This window comes from Schistocerca gregaria, unplaced genomic scaffold, assembly GCF_023897955.1.
Source record: "Schistocerca gregaria isolate iqSchGreg1 unplaced genomic scaffold, iqSchGreg1.2 ptg000451l, whole genome shotgun sequence".
NCBI classification, from domain to species: domain Eukaryota; kingdom Metazoa; phylum Arthropoda; class Insecta; order Orthoptera; family Acrididae; genus Schistocerca; species Schistocerca gregaria.
This window is the reverse complement of record NW_026061871.1, coordinates 778,276-793,755: the sequence shown is the minus strand read 5'-3', so window position 1 is coordinate 793,755 and position 15,480 is coordinate 778,276. Positions and strand designations below refer to the sequence as shown.

General features: G+C 49.7%; 9 non-coding genes across 9 annotated transcripts; all 9 read right to left on the bottom strand.

Moving 5' to 3' along the window:
• Positions 1-2,391: 2,391 nt before the first annotated feature.
• Trnat-agu (transfer RNA threonine (anticodon AGU)) lies at positions 2,392-2,465 on the bottom strand. Its single transcript has one exon. It is a non-coding gene; the product is annotated as a tRNA-Thr (tRNA).
• Positions 2,466-3,862: 1,397 nt separating this feature from the next.
• On the bottom strand, positions 3,863-3,936 carry Trnat-agu (transfer RNA threonine (anticodon AGU)). Its single transcript has one exon. It is a non-coding gene; the product is annotated as a tRNA-Thr (tRNA).
• A 1,398-nt stretch (positions 3,937-5,334) lies between these two features.
• Trnat-agu (transfer RNA threonine (anticodon AGU)) lies at positions 5,335-5,408 on the bottom strand. The gene has a single exon. It is a non-coding gene; the product is annotated as a tRNA-Thr (tRNA).
• Positions 5,409-6,806: 1,398 nt separating this feature from the next.
• Trnat-agu (transfer RNA threonine (anticodon AGU)) lies at positions 6,807-6,880 on the bottom strand. Its single transcript has one exon. It is a non-coding gene; the product is annotated as a tRNA-Thr (tRNA).
• A 1,386-nt stretch (positions 6,881-8,266) lies between these two features.
• Positions 8,267-8,340, bottom strand: Trnat-agu (transfer RNA threonine (anticodon AGU)). The gene has a single exon. It is a non-coding gene; the product is annotated as a tRNA-Thr (tRNA).
• Positions 8,341-9,738: 1,398 nt separating this feature from the next.
• Positions 9,739-9,812, bottom strand: Trnat-agu (transfer RNA threonine (anticodon AGU)). Its single transcript has one exon. It is a non-coding gene; the product is annotated as a tRNA-Thr (tRNA).
• Positions 9,813-11,198: 1,386 nt separating this feature from the next.
• On the bottom strand, positions 11,199-11,272 carry Trnat-agu (transfer RNA threonine (anticodon AGU)). The gene has a single exon. It is a non-coding gene; the product is annotated as a tRNA-Thr (tRNA).
• A 1,386-nt stretch (positions 11,273-12,658) lies between these two features.
• Positions 12,659-12,732, bottom strand: Trnat-agu (transfer RNA threonine (anticodon AGU)). Its single transcript has one exon. It is a non-coding gene; the product is annotated as a tRNA-Thr (tRNA).
• A 1,386-nt stretch (positions 12,733-14,118) lies between these two features.
• On the bottom strand, positions 14,119-14,192 carry Trnat-agu (transfer RNA threonine (anticodon AGU)). Its single transcript has one exon. It is a non-coding gene; the product is annotated as a tRNA-Thr (tRNA).
• Positions 14,193-15,480: the final 1,288 nt, after the last annotated feature.

Sequence of the window (15,480 nt, the reverse complement as noted above, 5' to 3'; positions counted from 1 at the left end):
CTGCCAACTGAGCTACAGCTACACACACGACCAAGCCTGGCTATTCTCCATTCTTGGCGACTCTGATGTGCACGGACACGATGGTTGGTTGGTTTGTAGCGGCGAAGGTACCAGAATACAAAGGCGCGGACACGTTCATATACACAAGAGTTCCAAGTAGTTTCGATGCTCTGGTATTACGAATGCAAATTCCGTCTGTTTTGAACGTCTTAAATTGAAAGGGCGGTCACAAATTGGTCCATTTCACTCCTTGTCCACAACCACACAGCACCTGAGGTAACAAGCACATCTCGAGCCCCATTGTGCTCTCCATTGTTCATGCCAACTCAGTGCCTCGCTCTTTGCTACTGTGTAAAACTCTTGTCGTCCAACTGCAAAACACTGGGACACAACAAGTTTCCGCGTCCCCATTGCACTGATCGTACTACGAAACGCTCCCCAAACTTGGCAATCACCCATACAGATGACTTTTCCGACTTTACACGACGCTCACGCAACGCTCACGCTAGTGACAGCCTTATTTATAGTTCGACGTCGCGCCAAAGCGAATGAGCACATTTCGCCTACGGCTTAGGCCGCTCTTCTAGCGTGGCTGCTCTGTGTCTGCAGGCAGCGAGGGGCTGCAAGCTTCCTGTGTTCGCACCTATATCACCTGTGCTTCCTTGTCAGAGACAGACTATCGCAAAACATACAACTCACTCCATGAATTGATTGCTACGGCATCTGTTATCAGCAGTCACAACCAGCAACACCAGTAGCAGCCGACTGCACGCAAAGAATGGCAACGTGCAGTGGGATTTACGTGAAATCGGCGCAATTGTGGATGCTAATCGTTCGCTTGTATCTGCCTACACACCTCTGCCGGATGGGAATTATTCCACTTGCATGGCAAGGTGCGCATGTAGGTGTGTTAAAAATTCTGGAGGCGCTGGGTATCGATCCCAGTACCTCTCGCACACTAAGCGAGCGCTCTACCATCTGAGCTACTCCCACCCTTCCGATAACTACTAGTGCTACATACAGTCATATCAACGTCACAGACCCTTGCACTCCCATTATTCCGCAGACAAACACTACTCTCTATGTATCAGTGAGGGTGTCTTTCAGGTTTCGTGCATTCTGTATCGAATCGTAGTTGGCCACAATGAAAGTGGCACGCATAACGTCGAAAATAGAGTTCAGACACCGCTCAGAGTAAGACGAACGTGTTGTCCACCGCTAGACTTCAATGACGTTAAGCCGTGATACCTAAGACAGATCTGCACTCGATGACACCACGATAACAGCCGGTCCCCACACTTACATCTTGCTCTCCTTATGACAGTATACATCATATCAGTCTGTGACGCTGGTTTTGCAACTTCTTGCGTGCGTTTATGTTCGCCCCGACCAACACTTACCATGCACTGACCACAAAACATGGAGGAGCCGGGGCTTGAACCCGAGACCGTCCACACGCTAAGCGAACGATCTGCCAACTGAGCTACAGCTACACACACGACCAAGCCTGGCTATTCTCCATTCTTTGCGACTCTGATGTGCACGGACACGATGGTTGGTTGGTTTGTAGCGGCGAAGGTACCAGAATACAAAGGCGCGGACACGTTCATATACACAAGAGTTCCAAGTAGTTTCGATGCTCTGGTATTACGAATGCAAATTCCGTCTGTTTTGAACGTCTTAAATTGAAAGGGCGGTCACAAATTGGTCCATTTCACTCCTTGTCCACAACCACACAGCACCTGAGGTAACAAGCACATCTCGAGCCCCATTGTGCTCTCCATTGTTCATGCCAACTCAGTGCCTCGCTCTTTGCTACTGTGTAAAACTCTTGTCGTCCAACTGCAAAACACTGGGACACAACAAGTTTCCGCGTCCCCATTGCACTGATCGTACTACGAAACGCTCCCCAAACTTGGCAATCACCCATGCAGATGACTTTTCCGACTTTACACGACGCTCACGCAACGCTCACGCTAGTGACAGCCTTATTTATAGTTCGACGTCGCGCCAAAGCGAATGAGCACATTTCGCCTACGGCTTAGGCCGCTCTTCTAGTGTGGCTGCTCTGTGTCTGCAGGCAGCGAGGGGCTGCAAGCTTCCTGTGTTCGCACCTATATCACCTGTGCTTCCTTGTCAGAGACAGACTATCGCAAAACATACAACTCACTCCATGAATTGATTGCTACGGCATCTGTTATCAGCAGTCACAACCAGCAACACCAGTAGCAGCCGACTGCACGCAAAGAATGGCAACGTGCAGTGGGATTTACGTGAAATCGGCGCAATTGTGGATGCTAATCGTTCGCTTGTATCTGCCTACACACCTCTGCCGCTTGGGAATTATTCCACTTGCATGGCAAGGTGCGCATGTAGGTGTGTTAAAAATTCTGGAGGCGCTGGGTATCGATCCCAGTACCTCTCGCACACTAAGCGAGCGCTCTACCATCTGAGCTACGCCCACCCCCCCGATAACTAGTAGTGCTAAATACAGTCATATCAACGTCACAGACCCTTGCACTCCCATTATTCCGCAGACAAACACTACTCTCTATGTATCAGTGAGGGTGTCTTTCAGGTTTCGTGCATTCTGTATCGAATCGTAGTTGGCCACAATGAAAGTGGCACGCATAACGTCGAAAATAGAGTTCAGACACCGCTCTGAGTAAGACGAACGTGTTGTCCACCGCTAGACTTCAATGACGTTAAGCCGTGATACCTAAGACAGATCTGCACTCGATGACACCACGATAACAGCCGGTCCCCACACTTACATCTTGCTCTCCTTATGACAGTATACATCATATCAGTCTGTGACGCTGGTTTTGCAACTTCTTGCGTGCGTTTATGTTCGCCCCGACCAACACTTACCATGCACTGACCACAAAACATGGAGGAGCCGGGGCTTGAACCCGAGACCGTCCACACGCTAAGCGAACGATCTGCCAACTGAGCTACAGCTACACACACGACCAAGCCTGGCTATTCTCCATTCTTTGCGACTCTGATGTGCACGGACACGATGGTTGGTTGGTTTGTAGCGGCGAAGGTACCAGAATACAAAGGCGCGGACACGTTCATATACACAAGAGTTCCAAGTAGTTTCGATGCTCTGGTATTACGAATGCAAATTCCGTCTGTTTTGAACGTCTTAAATTGAAAGGGCGGTCACAAATTGGTCCATTTCACTCCTTGTCCACAACCACACAGCACCTGAGGTAACAAGCACATCTCGAGCCCCATTGTGCTCTCCATTGTTCATGCCAACTCAGTGCCTCGCTCTTTGCTACTGTGTAAAACTCTTGTCGTCCAACTGCAAAACACTGGGACACAACAAGTTTCCGCGTCCCCATTGCACTGATCGTACTACGAAACGCTCCCCAAACTTGGCAAGCACCCATACAGATGACTTTTCCGACTTTACACGACGCTCACGCAACGCTCACGCTAGTGACAGCCTTATTTATAGTTCGACGTCGCGCCAAAGCGAATGAGCACATTTCGCCTACGGCTTAGGCCGCTCTTCTAGTGTGGCTGCTCTGTGTCTGCAGGCAGCGAGGGGCTGCAAGCTTCCTGTGTTCGCACCTATATCACCTGTGCTTCCTTGTCAGAGACAGACTATCGCAAAACATACAACTCACTCCATGAATTGATTGCTACGGCATCTGTTATCAGCAGTCACAACCAGCAACACCAGTAGCAGCCGACTGCACGCAAAGAATGGCAACGTGCAGTGGGATTTACGTGAAATCGGCGCAATTGTGGATGCTAATCGTTCGCTTGTATCTGCCTACACACCTCTGCCGGTTGGGAATTATTCCACTTGCATGGCAAGGTGCGCATGTAGGTGTGTTAAAAATTCTGGAGGCGCTGGGTATCGATCCCAGTACCTCTCGCGCACTAAGCGAGCGCTCTACCATCTGAGCTACGCCCACCCCCCCCGATAACTAATAGTGCTACATACAGTCATATCAACGTCACAGACCCTTGCACTCCCATTATTCCGCAGACAAACACTACTCTCTATGTATCAGTGAGGGTGTCTTTCAGGTTTCGTGCATTCTGTATCGAATCGTAGTTGGCCACAATGAAAGTGGCACGCATAACGTCGAAAATAGAGTTCAGACACCGCTCTGAGTAAGACGAACGTGTTGTCCACCGCTAGACTTCAATGACGTTAAGCCGTGATACCTAAGACAGATCTGCACTCGATGACACCACGATAACAGCCGGTCCCCACACTTACATCTTGCTCTCCTTATGACAGTATACATCATATCAGTCTGTGACGCTGGTTTTGCAACTTCTTGCGTGCGTTTATGTTCGCCCCGACCAACACTTACCATGCACTGACCACAAAACATGGAGGAGCCGGGGCTTGAACCCGAGACCGTCCACACGCTAAGCGAACGATCTGCCAACTGAGCTACAGCTACACACACGACCAAGCCTGGGTATTCTCCATTCTTGGCGACTCTGATGTGCACGGACACGATGGTTGGTTGGTTTGTAGCGGCGAAGGTACCAGAATACAAAGGCGCGGACACGTTCATATACACAAGAGTTCCAAGTAGTTTCGATGCTCTGGTATTACGAATGCAAATTCCGTCTGTTTTGAACGTCTTAAATTGAAAGGGCGGTCACAAATTGGTCCATTTCACTCCTTGTCCACAACCACACAGCACCTGAGGTAACAAGCACATCTCGAGCCCCATTGTGCTCTCCATTGTTCATGCCAACTCAGTGCCTCGCTCTTTGCTACTGTGTAAAACTCTTGTCGTCCAACTGCAAAACACTGGGACACAACAAGTTTCCGCGTCCCCATTGCACTGATCGTACTACGAAACGCTCCCCAAACTTGGCAATCACCCATACAGATGACTTTTCCGACTTTACACGACGCTCACGCAACGCTCACGCTAGTGACAGCCTTATTTATAGTTCGACGTCGCGCCAAAGCGAATGAGCACATTTCGCCTACGGCTTAGGCCGCTCTTCTAGTGTGGCTGCTCTGTGTCTGCAGGCAGCGAGGGGCTGCAAGCTTCCTGTGTTCGCACCTATATCACCTGTGCTTCCTTGTCAGAGACAGACTATCGCAAAACATACAACTCACTCCATGAATTGATTGCTACGGCATCTGTTATCAGCAGTCACAACCAGCAACACCAGTAGCAGCCGACTGCACGCAAAGAATGGCAACGTGCAGTGGGATTTACGTGAAATCGGCGCAATTGTGGATGCTAATTGTTCGCTTGTATCTGCCTACACACCTCTGCCGGTTGGGAATTATTCCACTTGCATGGCAAGGTGCGCATGTAGGTGTGTTAAAAATTCTGGAGGCGCTGGGTATCGATCCCAGTACCTCTCGCACACTAAGCGAGCGCTCTACCATCTGAGCTACGCCCACCCTCCCCGATAACTAGTAGTGCTACATACAGTCATATCAACGTCACAGACCCTTGCACTCCCATTATTCCGCAGACAAACACTACTCTCTATGTATCAGTGAGGGTGTCTTTCAGGTTTCGTGCATTCTGTATCGAATCGTAGTTGGCCACAATGAAAGTGGCACGCATAACGTCGAAAATAGAGTTCAGACACCGCTCTGAGTAAGACGAACGTGTTGTCCACCGCTAGACTTCAATGACGTTAAGCCGTGATACCTAAGACAGATCTGCACTCGATGACACCACGATAACAGCCGGTCCCCACACTTACATCTTGCTCTCCTTATGACAGTATACATCATATCAGTCTGTGACGCTGGTTTTGCAACTTCTTGCGTGCGTTTATGTTCGCCCCGACCAACACTTACCATGCACTGACCACAAAACATGGAGGAGCCGGGGCTTGAACCCGAGACCGTCCACACGCTATGCGAACGATCTGCCAACTGAGCTACAGCTACACACACGACCAAGCCTGGCTATTCTCCATTCTTTGCGACTCTGATGTGCACGGACACGATGGTTGGTTGGTTTGTAGCGGCGAAGGTACCAGAATACAAAGGCGCGGACACGTTCATATACACAAGAGTTCCAAGTAGTTTCGATGCTCTGGTATTACGAATGCAAATTCCGTCTGTTTTGAACGTCTTAAATTGAAAGGGCGGTCACAAATTGGTCCATTTCACTCCTTGTCCACAACCACACAGCACCTGAGGTAACAAGCACATCTCGAGCCCCATTGTGCTCTCCATTGTTCATGCCAACTCAGTGCCTCGCTCTTTGCTACTGTGTAAAACTCTTGTCGTCCAACTGCAAAACACTGGGACACAACAAGTTTCCGCGTCCCCATTGCACTGATCGTACTACGAAACGCTCCCCAAACTTGGCAATCACCCATGCAGATGACTTTTCCGACTTTACACGACGCTCACGCAACGCTCACGCTAGTGACAGCCTTATTTATAGTTCGACGTCGCGCCAAAGCGAATGAGCACATTTCGCCTACGGCTTAGGCCGCTCTTCTAGTGTGGCTGCTCTGTGTCTGCAGGCAGCGAGGGGCTGCAAGCTTCCTGTGTTCGCACCTATATCACCTGTGCTTCCTTGTCAGAGACAGACTATCGCAAAACATACAACTCACTCCATGAATTGATTGCTACGGCATCTGTTATCAGCAGTCACAACCAGCAACACCAGTAGCAGCCGACTGCACGCAAAGAATGGCAACGTGCAGTGGGATTTACGTGAAATCGGCGCAATTGTGGATGCTAATCGTTCGCTTGTATCTGCCTACACACCTCTGCCGGTTGGGAATTATTCCACTTGCATGGCAAGGTGCGCATGTAGGTGTGTTAAAAATTCTGGAGGCGCTGGGTATCGATCCCAGTACCTCTCGCACACTAAGCGAGCGCTCTACCATCTGAGCTACGCCCACCCCCCCGATAACTAGTAGTGCTACATACAGTCATATCAACGTCACAGACCCTTGCACTCCCATTATTCCGCAGACAAACACTACTCTCTATGTATCAGTGAGGGTGTCTTTCAGGTTTCGTGCATTCTGTATCGAATCGTAGTTGGCCACAATGAAAGTGGCACGCGTAACGTCGAAAATAGAGTTCAGACACCGCTCTGAGTAAGACGAACGTGTTGTCCACCGCTAGACTTCAATGACGTTAAGCCGTGATACCTAAGACAGATCTGCACTCGATGACACCACGATAACAGCCGGTCAACCCACTTACATCTTGCTCTCCTTATGACAGTATACATCATATCAGTCTGTGACGCTGGTTTTGCAACTTCTTGCGTGCGTTTATGTTCGCCCCGACCAACACTTACCATGCACTGACCACAAAACATGGAGGAGCCGGGGCTTGAACCCGAGACCGTCCACACGCTAAGCGAACGATCTGCCAACTGAGCTACAGCTACACACACGACCAAGCCTGGCTATTCTCCATTCTTTGCGACTCTGATGTGCACGGACACAATGGTTGGTTGGTTTGTAGCGGCGAAGGTACCAGAATAGAAAGGCGCGGACACGTTCATATACACAAGAGTTCCAAGTAGTTTCGATGCTCTGGTATTACGAATGCAAATTCCGTCTGTTTTGAACGTCTTAAATTGAAAGGGCGGTCACAAATTGGTCCATTTCACTCCTTGTCCACAACCACACAGCACCTGAGGTAACAAGCACATCTCGAGCCCCATTGTGCTCTCCATTGTTCATGCCAACTCAGTGCCTCGCTCTTTGCTACTGTGTAAAACTCTTGTCGTCCAACTGCAAAACACTGGGACACAACAAGTTTCCGCGTCCCCATTGCACTGATCGTACTACGAAACGCTCCCCAAACTTGGCAATCACCCATGCAGATGACTTTTCCGACTTTACACGACGCTCACGCTAGTGACAGCCTTATTTATAGTTCGACGTCGCGCCAAAGCGAATGAGCACATTTCGCCTACGGCTTAGGCCGCTCTTCTAGTGTGGCTGCTCTGTGTCTGCAGGCAGCGAGGGGCTGCAAGCTTCCTGTGTTCGCACCTATATCACCTGTGCTTCCTTGTCAGAGACAGACTATCGCAAAACATACAACTCACTCCATGAATTGATTGCTACGGCATCTGTTATCAGCAGTCACAACCAGCAACACCAGTAGCAGCCGACTGCACGCAAAGAATGGCAACGTGCAGTGGGATTTACGTGAAATCGGCGCAATTGTGGATGCTAATCGTTCGCTTGTATCTGCCTACACACCTCTGCCGCTTGGGAATTATTCCACTTGCATGGCAAGGTGCGCATGTAGGTGTGTTAAAAATTCTGGAGGCGCTGGGTATCGATCCCAGTACCTCTCGCACACTAAGCGAGCGCTCTACCATCTGAGCTACGCCCACCCTCCCCGATAACTAGTAGTGCTACATACAGTCATATCAACGTCACAGACCCTTGCACTCCCATTATTCCGCAGACAAACACTACTCTCTATGTATCAGTGAGGGTGTCTTTCAGGTTTCGTGCATTCTGTATCGAATCGTAGTTGGCCACAATGAAAGTGGCACGCATTACGTCGAAAATAGAGTTCAGACACCGCTCTGAGTAAGACGAACGTGTTGTCCACCGCTAGACTTCAATGACGTTAAGCCGTGATACCTAAGACAGATCTGCACTCGATGACACCACGATAACAGCCGGTCCCCACACTTACATCTTGCTCTCCTTATGACAGTATACATCATATCAGTCTGTGACGCTGGTTTTGCAACTTCTTGCGTGCGTTTATGTTCGCCCCGACCAACACTTACCATGCACTGACCACAAAACATGGAGGAGCCGGGGCTTGAACCCGAGACCGTCCACACGCTAAGCGAACGATCTGCCAACTGAGCTACAGCTACACACACGACCAAGCCTGGCTATTCTCCATTCTTTGCGACTCTGATGTGCACGGACACGATGGTTGGTTGGTTTGTAGCGGCGAAGGTACCAGAATACAAAGGCGCGGACACGTTCATATACACAAGAGTTCCAAGTAGTTTCGATGCTCTGGTATTACGAATGCAAATTCCGTCTGTTTTGAACGTCTTAAATTGAAAGGGCGGTCACAAATTGGTCCATTTCACTCCTTGTCCACAACCACACAGCACCTGAGGTAACAAGCACATCTCGAGCCCCATTGTGCTCTCCATTGTTCATGCCAACTCAGTGCCTCGCTCTTTGCTACTGTGTAAAACTCTTGTCGTCCAACTGCAAAACACTGGGACACAACAAGTTTCCGCGTCCCCATTGCACTGATCGTACTACGAAACGCTCCCCAAACTTGGCAATCACCCATGCAGATGACTTTTCCGACTTTACACGACGCTCACGCAACGCTCACGCTAGTGACAGCCTTATTTATAGTTCGACGTCGCGCCAAAGCGAATGAGCACATTTCGCCTACGGCTTAGGCCGCTCTTCTAGTGTGGCTGCTCTGTGTCTGCAGGCAGCGAGGGGCTGCAAGCTTCCTGTGTTCGCACCTATATCACCTGTGCTTCCTTGTCAGAGACAGACTATCGCAAAACATACAACTCACTCCATGAATTGATTGCTACGGCATCTGTTATCAGCAGTCACAACCAGCAACACCAGTAGCAGCCGACTGCACGCAAAGAATGGCAACGTGCAGTGGGATTTACGTGAAATCGGCGCAATTGTGGATGCTAATCGTTCGCTTGTATCTGCCTACACACCTCTGCCGCTTGGGAATTATTCCACTTGCATGGCAAGGTGCGCATGTAGGTGTGTTAAAAATTCTGGAGGCGCTGGGTATCGATCCCAGTACCTCTCGCACACTAAGCGAGCGCTCTACCATCTGAGCTACGCCCACCTCCCCGATAACTAGTAGTGCTACATACAGTCATATCAACGTCACAGACCCTTGCACTCCCATTATTCCGCAGACAAACACTACTCTCTATGTATCAGTGAGGGTGTCTTTCAGGTTTCGTGCATTCTGTATCGAATCGTAGTTGGCCACAATGAAAGTGGCACGCATTACGTCGAAAATAGAGTTCAGACACCGCTCTGAGTAAGACGAACGTGTTGTCCACCGCTAGACTTCAATGACGTTAAGCCGTGATACCTAAGACAGATCTGCACTCGATGACACCACGATAACAGCCGGTCCCCACACTTACATCTTGCTCTCCTTATGACAGTATACATCATATCAGTCTGTGACGCTGGTTTTGCAACTTCTTGCGTGCGTTTATGTTCGCCCCGACCAACACTTACCATGCACTGACCACAAAACATGGAGGAGCCGGGGCTTGAACCCGAGACCGTCCACACGCTAAGCGAACGATCTGCCAACTGAGCTACAGCTACACACACGACCAAGCCTGGCTATTCTCCATTCTTTGCTACTCTGATGTGCACGGACACGATGGTTGGTTGGTTTGTAGCGGCGAAGGTACCAGAATACAAAGGCGCGGACACGTTCATATACACAAGAGTTCCAAGTAGTTTCGATGCTCTGGTATTACGAATGCAAATTCCGTCTGTTTTGAACGTCTTAAATTGAAAGGGCGGTCACAAATTGGTCCATTTCACTCCTTGTCCACAACCGCACAGCACCTGAGGTAACAAGCACATCTCGAGCCCCATTGTGCTCTCCATTGTTCATGCCAACTCAGTGCCTCGCTCTTTGCTACTGTGTAAAACTCTTGTCGTCCAACTGCAAAACACTGGGACACAACAAGTTTCCGCGTCCCCATTGCACTGATCGTACTACGAAACGCTCCCCAAACTTGGCAATCACCCATGCAGATGACTTTTCCGACTTTACACGACGCTCACGCTAGTGACAGCCTTATTTATAGTTCGACGTCGCGCCAAAGCGAATGAGCACATTTCGCCTACGGCTTAGGCCGCTCTTCTAGTGTGGCTGCTCTGTGTCTGCAGGCAGCGAGGGGCTGCAAGCTTCCTGTGTTCGCACCTATATCACCTGTGCTTCCTTGTCAGAGACAGACTATCGCAAAACATACAACTCACTCCATGAATTGATTGCTACGGCATCTGTTATCAGCAGTCACAACCAGCAACACCAGTAGCAGCCGACTGCACGCAAAGAATGGCAACGTGCTGTGGGATTTACGTGAAATCGCCGCAATTGTGGATGCTAATCGTTCGCTTGTATCTGCCTACACACCTCTGCCGGTTGGGAATTATTCCACTTGCATGGCAAGGTGCGCATGTAGGTGTGTTAAAAATTCTGGAGGCGCTGGGTATCGATCCCAGTACCTCTCGCACACTAAGCGAGCGCTCTACCATCTGAGCTACGCCCACCCCCCCGATAACTAGTAGTGCTACATACAGTCATATCAACGTCACAGACCCTTGCACTCCCATTATTCCGCAGACAAACACTACTCTCTATGTATCAGTGAGGGTGTCTTTCAGGTTTCGTGCATTCTGTATCGAATCGTAGTTGGCCACAATGAAAGTGGCACGCATAACGTCGAAAATAGAGTTCAGACACCGCTCTGAGTAAGACGAACGTGTTGTCCACCGCTAGACTTCAATGACGTTAAGCCGTGATACCTAAGACAGATCTGCACTCGATGACACCACGATAACAGCCGGTCCCCACACTTACATCTTGCTCTCCTTATGACAGTATACATCATATCAGTCTGTGACGCTGGTTTTGCAACTTCTTGCGTGCGTTTATGTTCGCCCCGACCAACACTTACCATGCACTGACCACAAAACATGGAGGAGCCGGGGCTTGAACCCGAGACCGTCCACACGCTAAGCGAACGATCTGCCAACTGAGCTACAGCTACACACACGACCAAGCCTGGCTATTCTCCATTCTTTGCGACTCTGATGTGCACGGACACGATGGTTGGTTGGTTTGTAGCGGCGAAGGTACCAGAATACAAAGGCGCGGACACGTTCATATACACAAGAGTTCCAAGTAGTTTCGATGCTCTGGTATTACGAATGCAAATTCCGTCTGTTTTGAACGTCTTAAATTGAAAGGGCGGTCACAAATTGGTCCATTTCACTCCTTGTCCACAACCACACAGCACCTGAGGTAACAAGCACATCTCGAGCCCCATTGTGCTCTCCATTGTTCATGCCAACTCAGTGCCTCGCTCTTTGCTACTGTGTAAAACTCTTGTCGTCCAACTGCAAAACACTGGGACACAACAAGTTTCCGCGTCCCCATTGCACTGATCGTACTACGAAACGCTCCCCAAACGTGGCAATCACCCATGCAGATGACTTTTCCGACTTTACACGACGCTCACGCTAGTGACAGCCTTATTTATAGTTCGACGTCGCGCCAAAGCGAATGAGCACATTTCGCCTACGGCTTAGGCCGCTCTTCTAGTGTGGCTGCTCTGTGTCTGCAGGCAGCGAGGGGCTGCAAGCTTCCTGTGTTCGCACCTATATCACCTGTGCTTCATTGTCAGAGACAGACTATCGCAAAACATACAACTCACTCCATGAATTGATTGCTACGGCATCTGTTATCAGCAGTCACAACCAGCAACACCAGTAGCAGCCGACTGCACGCAAAGAATGGCAACGTGCAGTGGGATTTACGTGAAATCGGCGCAATTGTGGATGCTAATCGTTCGCTTGTATCTGCCTACACACCTCTGCCGGTTGGGAATTATTCCACTTGCATGGCAAGGTGCGCATGTAGGTGTGTTAAAAATTCTGGAGGCGCTGGGTATCGATCCCAGTACCTCTCGCACACTAAGCGAGCGCTCTACCATCTGAGCTACGCCCACCCCCCCGATAACTAGTAGTGCTACATACAGTCATATCAACGTCACAGACCCTTGCACTCCCATTATTCCGCAGACAAACACTACTCTCTATGTATCAGTGAGGGTTTCTTTCAGGTTTCGTGCATTCTGTATCGAATCGTAGTTGGCCACAATGAAAGTGGCACGCATAACGTCGAAAATAGAGTTCAGACACCGCTCTGAGTAAGACGAACGTGTTGTCCACCGCTAGACTTCAATGACGTTAAGCCGTGATACCTAAGACAGATCTGCACTCGATGACACCACGATAACAGCCGGTCCCCCCACTTACATCTTGCTCTCCTTATGACAGTATACATCATATCAGTCTGTGACGCTGGTTTTGCAACTTCTTGCGTGCGTTTATGTTCGCCCCGACCAACACTTACCATGCACTGACCACAAAACATGGAGGAGCCGGGGCTTGAACCCGAGACCGTCCACACGCTAAGCGAACGATCTGCCAACTGAGCTACAGCTACACACACGACCAAGCCTGGCTATTCTCCATTCTTTGCGACTCTGATGTGCACGGACACGATGGTTGGTTGGTTTGTAGCGGCGAAGGTACCAGAATACAAAGGCGCGGACACGTTCATATACACAAGAGTTCCAAGTAGTTTCGATGCTCTGGTATTACGAATGCAAATTCCGTCTGTTTTGAACGTCTTAAATTGAAAGGGCGGTCACAAATTGGTCCATTTCACTCCTTGTCCACAACCACACAGCACCTGAGGTAACAAGCACATCTCGAGCCCCATTGTGCTCTCCATTGTTCATGCCAACTCAGTGCCTCGCTCTTTGCTACTGTGTAAAACTCTTGTCGTCTAACTGCAAAACACTGGGACACAACAAGTTTCCGCGTCCCCATTGCACTGATCGTACTACGAAACGCTCCCCAAACTTGGCAATCACCCATGCAGATGACTTTTCCGACTTTACACGACGCTCACGCTAGTGACAGCCTTATTTATAGTTCGACGTCGCGCCAAAGCGAATGAGCACATTTCGCCTACGGCTTAGGCCGCTCTTCTAGTGTGGCTGCTCTGTGTCTGCAGGCAGCGAGGGGCTGCAAGCTTCCTGTGTTCGCACCTATATCACCTGTGCTTCCTTGTCAGAGACAGACTATCGCAAAACATACAACTCACTCCATGAATTGATTGCTACGGCATCTGTTATCAGCAGTCACAACCAGCAACACCAGTAGCAGCCGACTGCACGCAAAGAATGGCAACGTGCAGTGGGATTTACGTGAAATCGGCGCAATTGTGGATGCTAATCGTTCGCTTGTATCTGCCTACACACCTCTGCCGGTTGGGAATTATTCCACTTGCATGGCAAGGTGCGCATGTAGGTGTGTTAAAAATTCTGGAGGCGCTGGGTATCGATCCCAGTACCTCTCGCACACTAAGCGAGCGCTCTACCATCTGAGCTACGCCCACCTCCCCGATAACTAGTAGTGCTACATACAGTCATATCAACGTCACAGACCCTTGCACTCCCATTATTCCGCAGACAAACACTACTCTCTATGTATCAGTGAGGGTGTCTTTCAGGTTTCGTGCATTCTGTATCGAATCGTAGTTGGCCACAATGAAAGTGGCACGCATTACGTCGAAAATAGAGTTCAGACACCGCTCTGAGTAAGACGAACGTGTTGTCCACCGCTAGACTTCAATGACGTTAAGCCGTGATACCTAAGACAGATCTGCACTCGATGACACCACGATAACAGCCGGTCCCCACACTTACATCTTGCTCTCCTTATGACAGTATACATCATATCAGTCTGTGACGCTGGTTTTGCAACTTCTTGCGTGCGTTTATGTTCGCCCCGACCAACACTTACCATGCACTGACCACAAAACATGGAGGAGCCGGGGCTTGAACCCGAGACCGTCCACACGCTAAGCGAACGATCTGCCAACTGAGCTACAGCTACACACACGACCAAGCCTGGCTATTCTCCATTCTTTGCGACTCTGATGTGCACGGACACGATGGTTGGTTGGTTTGTAGCGGCGAAGGTACCAGAATACAAAGGCGCGGACACGTTCATATACACAAGAGTTCCAAGTAGTTTCGATGCTCTGGTATTACGAATGCAAATTCCGTCTGTTTTGAACGTCTTAAATTGAAAGGGCGGTCACAAATTGGTCCATTTCACTCCTTGTCCACAACCACACAGCACCTGAGGTAACAAGCACATCTCGAGCCCCATTGTGCTCTCCATTGTTCATGCCAACTCAGTGCCTCGCTCTTTGCTACTGTGTAAAACTCTTGTCGTCCAACTGCAAAACACTGGGACACAACAAGTTTCCGCGTCCCCATTGCACTGATCGTACTACGAAACGCTCCCCAAACTTGGCAATCACCCATGCAGATGACTTTTCCGACTTTACACGACGCTCACGCTAGTGACAGCCTTATTTATAGTTCGACGTCGCGCCAAAGCGAATGAGCACATTTCGCCTACGGCTTAGGCCGCTCTTCTAGTGTGGCTGCTCTGTGTCTGCAGGCAGCGAGGGGCTGCAAGCTTCCTGTGTTCGCACCTATATCACCTGTGCTTCCTTGTCAGAGACAGACTATCGCAAAACATACAACTCACTCCATGAATTGATTGCTACGGCATCTGTTATCAGCAGTCACAACCAGCAACACCAGTAGCAGCCGACTGCACGCAAAGAATGGCAACGTGCAGTGGGATTTACGTGAAATCGGCGCAATTGTG